At 35.7% G+C, this 10,853-nt stretch overlaps 1 pseudogene; it reads left to right on the top strand.

The window, feature by feature from the left end:
• The first annotated feature begins 1,476 nt into the window (after window positions 1-1,476).
• LOC121889956 lies at window positions 1,477-2,592 on the top strand (annotated as a pseudogene).
• The last annotated feature ends 8,261 nt before the right edge of the window (window positions 2,593-10,853 follow it).

Genomic DNA, 10,853 nt, shown 5'->3' with positions numbered 1-10,853 from the left:
ACTGTTAGGTAACTGTTGGGTAATTGTTTAACTGTTAGGTAATTGTTGAGAAGTTGAGCACCCTGCTATGAGCTTGCAAGTTTCACTACAGGTCTGTTCCCCTTGCCTGCAACAGTGGGCAGTGAAATGAAATCTATGAATCAATAAATACAAACACTGTGGATTTCTTGCCCTAGAGCCTACATGAAAATTATTTTGGTTCAGTAAATTTCTGCTGTCAGTCAGCCTGGGAGAGACAGTTTGGCCAGCTGCTCAGCTCCTCATCTCCTCCTCATCCAGGAACATTTACATGCTGCTAATGTCTCACCTACTATGTGGAATCCCAGTTATTAACACAATATTATTGATTTTATTAGCAATATTGAACAAGAAAATGTTAGTGAAAAGGCTTTAAACCCAGGGGTAATGTTAGCTGGTTAGCTAGTCAGCACTGTACTGAGTGTAGCTACTGTTTTTACTGACACTATTTAGCTATTGACGTAAAAAAAAAAAAAAAAAAAAAAAAAAAAAACTTACGTCCATCCTGTAGAACACAGCATGTCAGTGCTGTAAATGTGATTTGAAAAAAAAACCCAAAAACAAAACAACAGTAATTTAGCTGCTAATTACAGCAAAGGACAACAAGCTAACACTAATGTTAATTACTTGTGGGTTAAAGTTAAAACCACTGACGTTAAAGTCTCTTTAAATAGGCAAATTCTGAAGCTCCAAGTGATTTTTGTAATTTAAAATTTTAGTGTAGTCATGCTGTTTTACAGCATGTGCTGAGATTGGTGATTCATACCTCACACTGTTAACACAACCACAACTGATTCTACATGACTCCCACATACTGCTGGCATAAAATGAACAAATGAAGTACTGATTCTTTCATGGGTTCAATACCTATCAGGTACATATTTTACATCTAAATCTGAAGTCAATTCAGAGTTCCAAAAAAATCAAGTTGGGTGAGCGATACTATATCATGGTAAACACCTACACATGTGCTCTTCCACAGAGTCTGCCATATTGCTGACCGTCCTATCTAAAACTCCATTTCTTAAAATGTTATGTTTTCAGTTTTATAAATGTGTTTTCCAAAGATGTTTTGTCTGGTCTGTAATGTTGAGTTTCTTGTAATGTTGTTGTGTTTTACACCTCAGGTCCACTGTACTTAATAGATATACATTTTATTGTGCCACAACCCAAAGAAATCTTGTCATTGTGTTAATTTCATAATGTTTAAAAAACAACAAAAAGGCATTAGACAGGAACAATCAAAGGATAACACTGATGTCCAGAAAATGTTACTATTATTTCCTCATTGCTCTTCCACTGAAACAGTTAACAGATTATTTATGATAGGAGAATAAAGTCACGTGTCAAATGGGATGTTAAAAATTAACAGGTTGTGTTTAAACAACATAAAAGCAGTCAGAGGGATCATAGCAATCAGAGTTTAGAAGACTGAGAGATCTTGAATGAACTTGGAAGATGAAGTTTACAGTGTTGTTTTTTGTGTTGCTGTTCTGTGGCTTGACTTTGGCCCAGGATGATGCTACTGACATAGACATATATAGTCAAACACAGTCTGCCTGCACGTCTCACAGGTGTCATCTTCTGAAAAAGTTAAGTGCCATGGAGGAAAAACTGCAGGCTATTGAAACCAGACTGAATGAAAGTAAAGTCAAACATTTCCTGTGATTGACTTAAAGACTTAAATTAAGAATGAATGAATTGTTTTGTTCATTATAATGGAATAAATAAGGATGGAGGATATTAGTAGGATGGAAATACTTGACAAGATAATGATTTAAGATGCTTTACTTTATACAGAGAGAACCAAGGTAATATTCAGTGCAGTAGTAGATGGTGGTGGACACATCGGACCATTCAACACAGACACAACTTTAATCTACGAAACAGAGATAACAAACATCGGTGGAGCCTACAATCAGTCCACAGGTAATATATGATAAATACATACACACATATATTCAAATTAAAGATTTAAGATATTTGTAAGATCAACATTTCAGCAGGATGCCTTCCCTCATGAACAGGATGAGCAGGTAGCAGGTGCAAGAAAATAATGGAACAATAGATACATTTCATTTGAAACTCTCTCTCTCTCTCTCTCTCTCTCAAAAAAAGAAAAAAATCAAGCCCAAATGTTGTTAAACGTTCAAGGCCACAACCAACAACCTGCTTTTGTTTCCACAGGTATCTTCACTGCACCGGTTGCAGGTGTTTATTACTTTACTATCTTCTTTCATGCTGAAGGACATCATGAGGCAAAGCTGTTATTGTACAAAAACCTCCAGCTGATGATCATGACCCATGATCACCCATCAGACCATGACGGAGCCGACAATGGAGGAAACGCAGTGTTCCTGCAGCTGCAGCAAGGTGACCAGGTGTATGTCCAGTTGGCTGCAAACTCACATGTTTGGAGACATAGCCAACATACAACTTTCAGTGGTTTTCTGGTCACTCAAATGTGAGAATGGATAAATAATTTACCACTTTATTGTGGTACAGAATCAATACTTTGAATCAATAATACATTCCTGACCATTACAATTTAAATTCAGATTACTAAAAAGAAGGCAGTCACTCACAGAAATAAATCACTTGAAAATGAGTGTAATGATTCCTCTTTTATTTACTGTGTTGAGTCATTAAACTGACAGTTTTGCTACATGCATAGATTAAAAGCAGATATGAACTGTATGTTGCAAGGAAGATGAACAAATGTGTCACCAAATTCTGACATTTGAACACTGGATGGATTTATTTCATGCACAGTCATGCTCTGTAATTGCTTACTGCTGCATGACATGAATCATATCAGTAGTCTGCAGAGTGTGTATGTACCTGTCTGTAGTCTATTGATATTGACATTCAACTGTACAGCCACAACAAATACACTGAAAAGTTTACAATGTTGTTGGTAAATTTTGCTTTTAAAGCTGCTACAGCAAGACAATTAACCTAAAGTTTGAGGTGAGCTCCTATAAATGGAAAATGATATAACAGTAAACATGTATACAATTTGCTTTGTGTTATTGTTTATCTCAACTTTCATGTTGTCCAAAAAATAATAAAAGAAAAAAATAATATAGACCGTTGCATAGTATTCTTGTTTAATGGATATTATATTATTATTCCCCAGTCCAAGGAAATCTTGTCATTACGTCAATTTCTAAACGTTTAAAGACCAACATAATGTCATTGAAAGGTTTTCATGGTCATGTTTTTTGGATGGAATTACCATATAATAGATATGAAACTGAATCTTTTATTTCTTTTCATTTATGTATTAAAACAAAACAGCTTGACAAACATTTTTTTAATGCTAATGAGAATAAACATTCATTTTTAACGATGTATGCAGGTCTGTGTGTGTGCTTGTACCAGGCATTACTTATGAGCCATAAATCTGTTAACACAGGTGTAATAAAGTGGTCATATGCCTTTCATTTTCATTTAAATACATACGTGGATTAAATGACTCAACACATGCAGTCAAAAGTTTTGGTGAGAATGGTGAGAATGCATTGATATTGTATGTGTGATTTACTAACTTTAAGCGGGACATATCATGTTTTTTGTGATTTTATGCTATGTATATACTGTTATGATGTCAGATGTTTATGCTAAACATGGTCAAAGTTCCAAAACTAGCCAAGACTTCTACCTGCTGTAAATACTGATAAATAGATGTTTTTTTCTGCCTTGTCAGCTCGTTGCACATGCCCATAACCGGCTGTTCTATAGCCTTTGTTGCCATATCATATTTCTGATCAGATTTTGTCTCAGACATGTACGGATGTATTTGAGAAGTTGACATTTTGAGTAAAAAACGAGAATAAGAAGTGAAATCCCACAACTACTGTTTGCTTCATGGTTTGTTGACGTAGCCTCCGGAGCCGACGGAGTCTCCCAAGTGGCATCTTCCACATTGATGGTACGTCCACAAAGGGACGTACCATCAACACACACACACACACACACACACACGCACACACACACACACACACACACACACACAATGTTGTTATCCTATCATTGTCCCATGGAATGATAGGATATGATATTATATTAATAATGAAGATGAAAATGAACGATTACCAGTTAGATTGCTTATAAGTATTTCCTTCCAACTGAACTCCAATGAAAACCTTCAGCAAAGACAAAAAGGCACATCTGTCTGGTGGGATGTTAAAAAAATAACATATCACCATACATAAAAGAACATAAACGCAGCCAGAGGGATCATATGAATCACAGTTTGGGAGACTGAGAAACCACGAATTAACACAGAAGATGAATTTTGTATTTTTTTTGTTTAAGTTGCTGTTTTGTGGCCTGAATTTGGTGCAGGATGATATTAATGCTGGCAAAACAAAAGGCACTCATGAAAAACAACACTATAAATGTGATTTGGGTGCCGTAACAGAAAAACCTGCAGATTTGGGAAGGACAGCAAGAGAAAGAGATGGAGGAATAAATGAACAAAGGCAGAGTTTCATTGATTATTTATTGAGCAAGAATGGAATATGATGGAACACACAGGATATACATAATAGGATGGAATTACATAAAAAAATAAATATACTATAGGACAAAAATATTTAGGTTTTTGCACAAAAAATCCAGATAATATTCAGTGAAGGTCCCATTGGAATAGGATCCGAATGTTTGTTGAAATAATACAAAATATATATGCAATGTGTTTTAAAGCATCACTTTATTCATTGATATGAGTTTGTCATTCATAAAAAATATATAAACTGTCATTTTTTGTTGAAAAAAGTTCTCTTAAGACTTTTAATTGTCATTTTTACTAAAGGTGGTTTCTGGCTTTCAGATTCTCCGTCTATTGGAATGGACAGAAAAAATAACACATAATAAAGTGTTTTAATCTTTTTTTTTTTGATTGCTCATGATTTATGATTGCATTTAGAGTGGACAATATTTTGTGTGTTTGGAACATAAATCAATATACACACATACACATAAATCAATTATTTTTTGTTAGGGAGATTTCCTCACCTGCTCTGATCAGTCAGCCTCAGTCTAGAGGTGATCAATACCAAGTGAGGTTTAAGTCTCTGCTAGAATTTCAAAAATGGCCCTGCCTTTTTAAAACCTCCTCTTATCTTGTGAACATTTGATCACAACCATCATCATCTTCACCCAAAACAAACAGTTTAACAACCAATCATATGACTGCAAATGTATCTTTTACTATATATGGTATGTCTATGATAATTACCTGTAAATGTACAAACAAACTGCTATATCTGTAAATGAGGAAGAGAACTGTATGTGTGACCCCGTCAGGGTGGATCACTGTGGCTGAGACCTAATACAAAAAAATGCAAAGACTGAAGCATTAACCATGTACACAGGGAAATACTGTACTGCACATAATCTGCAATCTATCCAATCATTACAACAAATACAGAAAGGACAATATGTGAGTATAACAGCAGCTGCAGTACAGTGACAACAACAAATGTAAAGCCAAACATTGTTTTATTTTTTACCAACACCATGAAAAAGAAAATAGAAAAAAATATTTTAAAAACTTCCAAAACATCAGCTCTATTCATTCCACCTTGCTTGATACAACACACTGTATTATCTATAACTTGTGATTTACAAAATATATGTAGCTCAAGATTCGTTCACATTTTCATGAACACAAATTATTCATTTAGCAAAGCTTGACAGAAAGTTTAGGTGCAGGCTATATTGCCTGGCTTTTGTTTGTTGTATCTCTCATAATGAACAGGGAGGCACTGATTTCCAATCTTATTACATGCCACAATCACATGATGTTTGCTTCTGTTTACATTTCTAATTTTGCATTGCTTTTTGATGGATTTGACATGATATACCACCATGGTTGACCTGCTGATGCACAAGTTATCTCGCAGGCGCCGGCCAGCGTCACTACAGATCTGCAGGACATTTTCTTCATCAGCCTTGTTGATGAAGGACTGCACTCGAGCTCTGCCGCAGAGTTTGAATTTCCTTAAGTATCTGTGTAATGAGATCATGTTAAGGTTCAACTTTTTTTTTTTTGGCTTGCTGAGTGGCTGCAGCACTTTTGCTCTAACCACAAAAAAATTGTTTTTATATTGAACAAAGGTCACATGTTCCTGCTGTTAACTAAACTAGTGCAGTGCCCGTTCAAAACATGCCTGTTCAAAATGGGCAGATTGCTTATTATTTCTTGAGAGCCATATATATATATATATATTTATCAACTGACAAACGTATCAATTAAAACGATAAAAATTTAATAAATTAAATTATTTTATTCCAGACAGAAACTTTACCATTAGTAGAAGCCGTTTATGGCCTTCAATTGGTTGTCCGTGCTCCTATTGGCTTGTTTTAGTACCTCCGCCTCTGTTTTTTCCCCTGAGTATGCCCGTTCTTCTCTCTCAGGTAGTTTAATTGAGTGGGGCACGTGCCTTTGTCCCACTCAGCACTGTGATGTGATGGTGTTTGTATCAAACAGCCCCTCTGCACTCAGACAGACCTGAGGAGCTCACCTTCACTTGTCGAGTCAGAGCCCAGAAGCCCCGCCCCGCTATGATGTAATGGTGTTTATATCAAACAGTCTCCGCTGCACTCAGACACAGAGCTGAGCTACTCGCTGTTTGCTTGTTTATTCAAAGCTTATCAATATTAAATGTGTCATATGTCAAAATTGCACCAAATACATGACAGTCCCTTTTTTCCCCAGCTATACACCTGCCAAGTGTGGAGTTGATCCAATGAACGGTTCAAGAGATACGCAGAGGACACACAGACAGAGATTCCTCGCTTTAGTAGAAAAATTGCACGACTGCAGTTTTTTTGATGGGCTTTTTTTATGGACAAAATAGCAGAGTTGTCATTGAGTATAATCAAATTGTCCTACATCAATGCACAAAGGATTGTACAACACGGAACAAACTTTAGCAACCTACAAATTGCATTTATCTGCTGCAGACCAACTTTTAGGGGACTAATTTATTTCCAATGAGACACAACACATACCTATTTCAGTTTGAAGCTAAATCTTTCTGTGTTGTAGTCTAACTGGCAGATCACTCAGGTAGGCTAATTATGGGTGATCCCATCCAAAGTTAAACATTGCACCAATATAAGATTAAGAAAATTCCACTAAATTACAATTCAGCATACATTTTTAGTATTACTGGCTCTTTCACAAGAAAAAATATTGATTTAACCTTTTAACTCACCGTCTCCATGCCTTCATAGAATTTAAGTCAAAGTCACGCTGAAGGATGTGTTTCTTCATGAAATTATCATATGCTCTCATCTCGCTTTTGTCCTGACAGGGGTTTGAGCGATTGGGTGCCAAGTTGCTGGTCTTGCTGTTGCCTCCTTGCTCCCCGTGAACAAGGACCAGAGTGAAGATGATGGAAGTCAGGAATATGATGTTCATTTTATCTGGAGTGGAGAAAGAATGAGAGTTTGGTTTATTGAGCATAGTAATGTTGTTGTTCAAAAACTATATAAATACACCAAAAAGTAATTTGTCAAAAGCTGTACATGCAAGGTCTAAAATTAACACCCAGCAACTGCAAAATGGAAATGTTTGCTAAATAAATCATCATCATGACATCTAGCTCTTGTTCCTCTGGAAGTATGATTTGAACTACAATACATTGAACAAAGCATCTGCCAAATAAATATATTACTATCAATAACCTACCACCATCTTCATCTGGACATGACATACTGTATGGGCTAACTTGTAGGTTTTCTCCATATTTTAAATAAAGGAGGAGACACCAAATGAAATGAATAAATTGAGATTAAAAGTGAATCAAATTAGACATAAAATGAGAATTTTAGAGAGGATTTCTTACCTTTCTCTGTTGCTGCGTTAGTCTGGAGAGGAACAATACCGATTGATGTTTAAGTGCCTGTTAGAACTTCTAAAACGTTTCTCCCCTTTTAAACTTGCTCTCTCCACCACATCAACCAATTATCTTCAGCCAAAACAAAGCTTAACAGCCAATCAAAATACTGCATATACAGTCTGATTACCAGTAATTTAGTGTATGTGCATGTGTTTGACACAAACCAACTGCTGTTTCTGTAAATGGAGAAGTGAACTTTTGTTGTGACATACTGTAGGTGTGAACATGTCAGTGTGAGTCACTGTGGCTGAGACCTTATACAAGAAAATAGTGAGAACGAAGCACTCATCATCATGGCCCTTCAACAAATGTACTGCACAGAATCTGCAACAGTCATTAAAACAAATACAGAAAGGACAACATGTGTATGAATTTCAAATTCTGTTAATATAACAACAGCTACAGTACATGCATGCAGTATTCAGTGGTGGTTGTTGTTGATATGATATAAGACTTTATTATCAGCTTACTCTTGAATTCATTTTGCATCCTACAGATCAAACATACAGTTACACATATGACATTTTTCATAGACATACAAAAAAAAACCGCCATGACAATCATACGTATCACATCATATCACATCATATTCTCTGGATTCAGATCTCAGTTAGCAGAACACTGATCTTGGTTTAGCAACAAAAAATTATTCAGCCTGTTGTGTTTTGAGGGACTCTAAATCACATATTAGAGGGCAGAAGTTGGTATTCTCTGTTTAAAAACATGCAAGGAGTCAGAAGAGGTACTGTTAGCAAGGTAGTCTGAGCAGGCTCTGGTTTTGAGCTACTTGTAAGGAGTGTTACACAGGTTGGCCAATAATCTTTGCACAAATTCAGATTTGATCCTATAGTTTGAAGTTTCACAGATAGGCTGCTGAACCAGGCCAGACACTCTGAATAATCGATCGTCAGTCACACTCATACAAAGGGTGCCAAATATATAACTCTTACAGTATTCATAGTTCTGCAGGACACAGTAGAAGAAACACATGATGAACATGTTGGAGAGAAGTGGGTGTAGTGATAAAAATGAAATGAAATAATTAAGGTGCAGCATAAGATGTTAATCAAAAGCCTCAAATTTGATTTAAAAAAGGCAGCAACATTGTGCATTACCTACAAGCTTGTCTGTGCTTCACTATGCTGGCAGTGGTACAGACAGAAAAGTCTAAAGTCTAGAGGTGTGTGATTTTGTTTTTTGAGAATGAGATAAAACTAAAATTGGCGGTTAAATTAAAAAATAAAAATTGATCAGTGTCCCCCAAAAAATAGGTGAAAATGGAGAGTACAGAGTCTCCCTGTTTGACATCAAATAATGAGAGAAATTAACAGTGTTTTGGAGGAAGTGAGGGAAGGAGGTCCAAAAGAGCCAAGAACTTACAAAATCAAAAGACTGAATATCTCCCAAATACAAAATGAGAAACAAAAATGAATGGGGAATCGCATGAAATGAAGGAGACAAAAAAATGGATTAATGTGAAAGACTGTGTTAAACTCGTCACACACTGACCGCATAATGTACAATATGTGTTTCAAGCTGGTGAAGCACAATAAGATGTAAGACAATGCAAACTTGAACCTTCCAAAGGATGTGGCTAGAAGTCAAATTTAAATGGATGAAAATCACAAACTTTGCTGTTTTAGAAGAGTCCACTTGACACCTGCAAGACAAAAGCTTGAGTTTTCCTTTCAGTGTGTGCTGTTTAACCAAAATGCAAAGTAATTTATTTCTGTGGCATGATTCTCCATCAAAAAATATAAAATGCTATTTAAGTTGCAATGGTCCTTGTTACTATGTTCAGTTGAGCTCAACACAAACTCAAAAGGCTGTTCTTTCCTCCTGCATGTTCTGAAATGGATGTTATTAATATCCTGAGCTTTTTTTTTTGTATTAATATGTGATCACATTTACAATAAAGAGAACTAATCATTATCACTTCAATCAAAGTGAAAAAGTTACTGCTACTGAGGTATAATCTTTTGTTGTGAATGGAAGCATAATCTAAAAGTGGCAACAAATGCATTTATAAAAGTTTAGTACAGATGAATTAATACATTTTTCACTTTCACACAGCTGAGAAACTTTGTGAGAGTAGAATTATTCTGAGCCTGCGATAAGTTCAATGACACAAAACAAAACAATAAAACAAGAACAATTCACTTTCTAAAGAGCACTATTTTAACCCAAACATGATGCAACCCGATACAAAACAGGAACATGAAGTAACTTTCATAACACTTTGCAAGATTTGAATCGAAGCAATAACACTGAGAAATAAACGACTTATTGTGAGTAACTATTATGTAAGTATTTCACATACACAAACACACAAGAGAAAAAAATCCCACTTTGTTAATCATTTGGATGTGTGGACTTTCGCTGCCATTTATTTAAAATGTTTAACCTTTGCTGAACAAGTATTTGACTTTTAATTCATCACAAGATTCATCACAATGATTTTGGTGGACACACATATGGCAATCTGAACTATTGTGTGCAACTCTCTGAATAGCCGTTATAGCCTTAACTCCACTGATTTCCTGAATCAATTATGAAACCTTGTTTTGAAAATCTAAAACCATGTCTTCTGTAAACCCAACGGGGTGTTAGCAAATACACTGAAGCAACAGAGACCACAAAATAAGCAACACTCAAAGATGTGATCAGACAGTTGGTTGTTTTTTCATTTGGCATGACAAAGCTTTATCCGATTCATAAAGCTGTCAGTTTATTTCTTTAGTATTGTATTGACCTCATCCATTTCAGCAACAAGGAAGTATTTTTGTCCGGTCCCAATGTTCGTTAAATGTAGTTTGCAAGACAGATGAACTTTCATTGTTTGTTAGTCAGTTATCAAATCACCAGTGAAAGCATTGGCAAGGCAACCATATACAAGTCACAGATTCAAATACGTCA

Source organism: Thunnus maccoyii, chromosome 22, assembly GCF_910596095.1.
Source record: "Thunnus maccoyii chromosome 22, fThuMac1.1, whole genome shotgun sequence".
NCBI classification, from domain to species: domain Eukaryota; kingdom Metazoa; phylum Chordata; class Actinopteri; order Scombriformes; family Scombridae; genus Thunnus; species Thunnus maccoyii.
The sequence above is the reverse complement of the archived record's forward strand: the minus strand, read 5'-3'. Positions and strand labels throughout refer to the sequence as shown.